Source organism: Musca autumnalis, unplaced genomic scaffold (assembly GCF_047663935.1).
Source record: "Musca autumnalis isolate F117 unplaced genomic scaffold, ASM4766393v1 scaffold_2, whole genome shotgun sequence".
Taxonomy (NCBI): Eukaryota; Metazoa; Arthropoda; class Insecta; order Diptera; family Muscidae; genus Musca; species Musca autumnalis.
The window spans coordinates 704,257-710,755 of record NW_027411755.1 but is presented as its reverse complement, the minus strand read 5'-3'; positions in this window follow the sequence as shown (position 1 = coordinate 710,755).

Sequence of the window (6,499 nt, the reverse complement as noted above, 5' to 3'; positions counted from 1 at the left end):
TGCACCCTCTGCATTGTTCCTCGCAAATGCAACTAAATGCATCAGAAATTAAAATAATACATGTTTGCTTTTTACCTGCGTTAAAAATTCGTTTTTTGGCGTTTTGAAACACGTAACTTCGCAGTTGTTAATTAATATAATAATACTTCACACATTTGCAGTCATTTGCCAAGCAACTGACGATACGGAAGTCATCCGAACTCTCATGATATCAACACTTATGACTTTTTGACCTTTTTTCTCAAAAATAATTTCCTCTATGAATGAACTTTTGCCTATTAATGATTTAAATAAATGTTTATTTCTCATAATATCAACACTGGGGTTATGACTTTTTGACCTTTTTTTCTCAAAAATAATTTCCTATATGAATGAATGAACTTTTCCCTATTAATGATTTAAATAAATGTTTATTCTATTTAAGTATTAAAAAAGGTCACGCAAATATACTATGAACTAAATATTTTTCAAAAAATTGTTTCCTTTTGTACGATTGAATGAAATTTTGCCTATTATTACTATAATAACTTTTATTCCACTCAAATATTGAAAAAGGCCCCGCACAAACCCCTTTTAATTGATGTGGTATATGAAATATAATAAATATAAAATTATATGTATATACAATATATAACGACGGTCAAGGGACCGACCAATCTCGGAAGCTATAAGCGATAGTCGTTATAAACGATATTAATAAAATAGGTGACATTATATTATGTATAGAGACTTTAGGGTTTAAAATAAATAAATTCAATTCACTTTTTGTAAGTATAAATGACTTAAAAGGCATTAAATTCATTCTTTAGCTGATATATTACGTTAATATAGGATATGATTTTATTTAAAATAGTCTGTTATTTTAGTTTTGGCTTTTTTTGGAATTCATAAGTCTTAAATTTAACTCAGATTTGAGTTTGAAAGGATTTCCAAACACATTCTTGGCTTGTAACATCTTCTGAGTAAATAATTTTTTGAGTAGTTTCTACAGCTAGGCACGCCTCTGACACCGACGGTAATTGAAATTCTGGAACTGTAGTATCCTCAATTTCTTCGTTAGAATTTCCTTCATCTAAAACTTGTCGTCGTCATTATACATGGCAGATTTGAAAATATTCTCGTGAATGGCAACTAATTCATCAATATCTTCTACGTATTGGGAGAAATGAGAATGGATACAAATGTCTTTAGAATCGTTCGATGGACTATTAATCCCGCATAATTTCTTTGTTCTTTACTTTTTAATAGTAAAAGTAGCAAAAGAGAGAACTGTTAAAATTGCTCTCACGCAACAAGTTTTGCAGAAAAGTAAAACAAACATGACTGCTTAAAAAATAACAGCAAACAAAATAAATGTCACTGATTTGTTTTTTTTATAATTTAGATTTATTTTATTTCATTATACCCTACACCACTGTGTGGAAAGGGTATTATAAGTTTGTTTTGGGAAAAATTCATGTTACACCGCGAAATATCGGTCGTAGACCCCCAATGTGGTATACCAATCTTCACATCTCGACGAGATAAAGCGATTTTGACGGCTTCCGTCATACGTCCGTCCATTATAAATTGTAATCAAACTCCAGGCCGCAATTATGGACCGATCGTCACGAAATTTTGCATGGAGGTCGGGTTCAGACCAGAATAGACACCTATTGTTATTGGTGATGATCGTGAAATATTTAGCGGGTGAAATGGACCAAATACATAATTTTTATCCAATTTTGTAGCTGCTCTGTAGGTCGCAAAAATGGTCCGATCGCCTCGAAGTTTTAACAAAGGTAAGAGTATATGACAAAGAAGAAGCTTGCAATTTGAGATAGTGATCAGATATTATTTAGCGGGTTAAATGGACCACAACGTTTGTGTGAAAATTGTTAATATACAGCTTATATATGTATTCCTGGAAGATACATTCCGCCCACGTAAATAAAATTTGGAAGGCCATTTCCTGATTGATGCCAATTATGTTGATTTACGCGGTCAGATAACAGAGTTACAGCCTAATATATCCAGTTATTTGTTTGTAGTGTAATCAGAAGCATGCTAGAGGTCGCAGTTAAAGATCAATAGTCACGAGATTTTGCACGATGCAAGAGTTTATGTCGAAGAACATGCCTACAATTTTGGATGATCTCATATTATCTAGTGGGTTAAATGGACCATTACTCTTGCATGAAAAATATAAAAATTTAAAATTTGCTCCATATTTTACTTCCTGGAGGGCATGTACCAGCAAAGTAGCCTAAATATGGAAAATGATCTACTGACCTTTCCCCTGATGCAAATTGCAATAATTTGCTCCTGGGTAACTAACGGGCCTACTGCCTAATATATGAGAGGTTTTGTGTAGAATACAACATTTTCTTCCATAGGTGTATTCCAAAAAGGAACCTGATATTCAAAGAAAATTTATAGATGTATCAGAAGAGGCTACCAATGTCAATTTTCCAATTTTGGAACTTTAATTAGAAATGTATAATGATATACATAATTGTTCCACAAACATCCCAGTAGGGACAAGGAGGCTTCTCTAATATGAATGTGTTCACCCCGATTCATACTAGCTCAATCATTAGGGACCTACTTTTTATCGCCGAGGCCAAACGACGTGTCCTAAGACACCGCATGTAGAGAAGCTTTTCATGTCTGAAATACTCAGAAAATGTCACCATCATCACTGAGAGGTATTTTGTCATCGTTGAAAATTTCATGTGGCCTGGCCTAGGAACTGAAACTGGGCATTCAGCGTGAAAGCGGGTGTGCATACCATTGCACCACGGTTGCACCCTATTAGATATGTCAAAACATTTTTTGATTTTTCAAGAATAGACTTCGGAGACATTTAATATGCTCAAAGCAAAAAAATCATTACGTATCTTTGTATCTAATATTATTCCATAGAGTGGACCTATATTTCAACTTCTCATCAGCCTTGTACACAGGTTGTCGTATGTTCGATTCCTCGGCGAGGTAACATCGAACTTTCAACGGTGGCAAAATACACCTCAGTAATGTTTGCGACATTTTCTGAGTATTTCAGCCATATAAAACTTCTCTAAACGTGGTGTCTTAGGGCACGCCCTTCGGACTCGGCGATAAACTGTAGGTCCCAAGCTTAATGTGATAAGGTGGCAGAATCCAAAAAAAAAATATTTCTTACAATAACCTTATTTGTTCCATAAAGGAATTTTGATTTGCTGAAAGCTAATTCTCAGGGACAGTGGTGTAGAGTATCACATGGTCGGCCCCGTCCGACTATAACCTTTGCTTACTTGAAAACAAACAAAATAAATTTCACTGATTTAATTTTTTTATAATTTACATTTATTTTATTTCATTTTGCTTTGCTTTGGGATGCGCGTTGTTTTCTTTTGCCTTAATTGTCAGCCATGTAAAATTTCTCTACAAGTGGTGTCTTAGGACACGCCGTTCGGACTCGGCGATAAACTGTAGGTCCCATATCATTGAGCTAATATGAATCGGGATGCACTCATTGATATGAGAGAAGTCTCCCTTGTCCCGCCTGGGATGTTTGTGGAACAATTATTATATTACAAATTTCGCTTATGAAACTATTAAGACAGGACATGATACATATAAATCCATATGAGTACTAGTTTTTCTTTTTCTATCTTAAATTTATATAAATGTAGTTATTTTCTGTTGGCTTTAATGAAAAACAAAATATTTTAGTTTTGCAACACATTATCCGACACTAAAAAATTCTCTAATATTTAGTTCAGTTACCCCCCGAAAAATAACTACTACCACTACAAAGAAGAATGCATATTATGTGTATATTGTAAAAATTGCAGTTGCTCCTCTTTTTCATCAGACTAACTAAATTTCATATCCTGCCGATGTTTCCAATTAGTATTAATGCACCATACAATGGCTATCCCCAACACCGTTTATGCTTTCTATTCTCGCTGAGGTTCGTGGACACGGGCACAGCACAACACCCCATCATCATGTCCGATTCCGATCAACCAGAAAATAAGCGCAAAAATCAACCAAAAATGTGCAAGTTGATGACGATGAAACTGTACACAGATAGGCAACGACAATGCCGCCAAACAAGGCCAGAACAAAGTGAACGCCTATTTGTATTTTATTATTTATTGTAAAAAAAGCAACCAACCATTGGGGATTCAAAAGAATAGAGCGGTTCGTTGTGCCAATGTGCTATCATTACGGCTCGATCCCAATTGCTGCAGCCAGTGCTCACCCACCCATTGGCACCGTGTGTACTCATGAATTGTGCACAGAGTGTCCAAACTAACTCCTCTAACCTGTGATGTCCCATGTCGGTCGAGTGGGTACATGTCTGTGAATATGTGCATCATAGCCTGTCGCAGCTAAACACCGAAACCCTTTTACATTTTAAAATCTCTGTTTTTTTAGGGGTACACAGCGTTTGGGTGGTTTATTGTTGTCGTTGCTGTTGTTGTATTTTTTAGAGTTTAATGCAATTTTTGTATTCGACACAATTGCATCGCACATCATCATGGGGCACGGTGCATCCTAGTTGTGCACTTGTGCCTTTGTGTGTGTTGGTGTTTTATATGCCCAGTACCCCAGTGACCAGCGAAAAAGCTCATTCCTCATACGCATTTTTGATTTAGTTTTGATGGCGCAGAAAGCTACTGAAACAAATGCAACGAAAAAAGTCCGTTTCTACACAAAGAAATCATATGGAAAAAAATTGCAAGCACCACAATGTGTCAGAGCATTAAATGCATTTCTAACCGAACCCATTGAACTTGTGACCCTCGATGTGATTGTGTATGTGCGTGGGTGTGTGTGTATGTTTGTGTTTGGAGGGCTTCCATTTTTTATTTGGCGGTGTATACCACCTTTGGTGATAAACTAAAATATGTACTCGTATGCATGGCCCCTTGGTGTGAGTGATTTTGTGGATATCAATGGACACTCAGGACATACATACATACATGGATATACGGGGGACATGTGTTTGCCCACATATTTAGTCAATATGTAAGCGCATACACATACAGACAGAGAACGAACGTTTCGTTATGTATTTAGAATATTCATAGGTTTGTACATACATACATAGGTGCATGTAGTTGCATAGATAGACAGACAGATAGATGGTTTAATATGATATAAAAAAGCGTATGGATTATCACTTCTAAAGTGAATCGAGGAAACGAGTGTAACACATCAAATACAAGCATATTTAGAAAATGGTTCCAAAACGTTCCAAATAATTTCTGTATTTCTTCTAAAAGTAAATCGTATATATAGTTGTGTAAATTAAAAAATGTATATAGTAGCTCACAAATTAGTTCGAGCCAAAAATAAAAAACAAATTGAACTACAGTCAATAGCAAACGGAAGTAGGCAGGCCTGACTCATTGCAAGTAATGAAAACATTTTTATATTGGGTTGACTCAACGCCAGTCTTCAGAATTAAAAGTCAAGAGAGGTACTTTCTGTTTAAGGAAGTCAAATACATTATTGGTATTTGAAGTAAACGTTTCTAAATCTGTAATTATGGCCCTTATAGATGATACTGGATAATAGATTTAGAAATTGAAATTGAATATGGTTTTAACATGGCAAAGTCCAGGATTTATCTTGGTCCCTCTTTCATCTTAAGTGGACACTGACCTCCCAGTGGTGTCACCTGGGGAGCTGCCTTTAACACCCGTTAAAGGTAGTGAGCTAACATGTGCATGCGCGTTCACTCATAAGAACGTTACAAATTTTAGTTTGGGCGTCGGCTTAGTTACCCTCCTGCGAATCCGCACCATGAATTTGCGCACTCTTTACAGAGAAGGTGAAGTTTACGCATTGGCAGATGTACTTGAAAAGTACAAGGCCGACATTACTGCCATTCAGGAAACACGATGGATTGGGAAAAGCGTCTCAACAACACCTAAAGGTGAAGCAGTGTATTATAGCTGCCATGACACAAAGTATGAGTTTGGCTGCGAATTTGTAGTTAATCGGAAGTTAAAAAATCTGGGCTCCAGCTTCACTCCAGTGAATGAAAGACTTGCTACAATACGGATAAAAGCAAAATTCTTCAACATTAGCTTTATCTGCGCTCATGCTCCAACCGAAGCCAAGAACGGTCAGACCAAAAATATATTCTACGAGCGCTTAGAAGAAACATACGACCATTGTCCTGCCCATGACATTAAAATTATTCTAGATTTTAATGCCAGAATTGGTCGGGAAATTCAGTCTCCACAGCGAAACATCAGAAAACGCTATGAGACTGATAGATTTTGCAGCGACAAAAACATGGTAGTTAGCAGCACCAGATTTAAGCATCTCGACATTCATAAGGCACCTGGCTGTCTCCGGATCAGAAAACAAGAAATTAAATTTATCACGTTGTGATAGATGGGATACATTCATCGAGCGTGATGGATGTACGTTCGTACGTTTTTGCAGCAAAGATACGTACCCAGTAAAACGTAGCGAATAAAGTACGAACAGACACAACACGAAAGTTAGACAT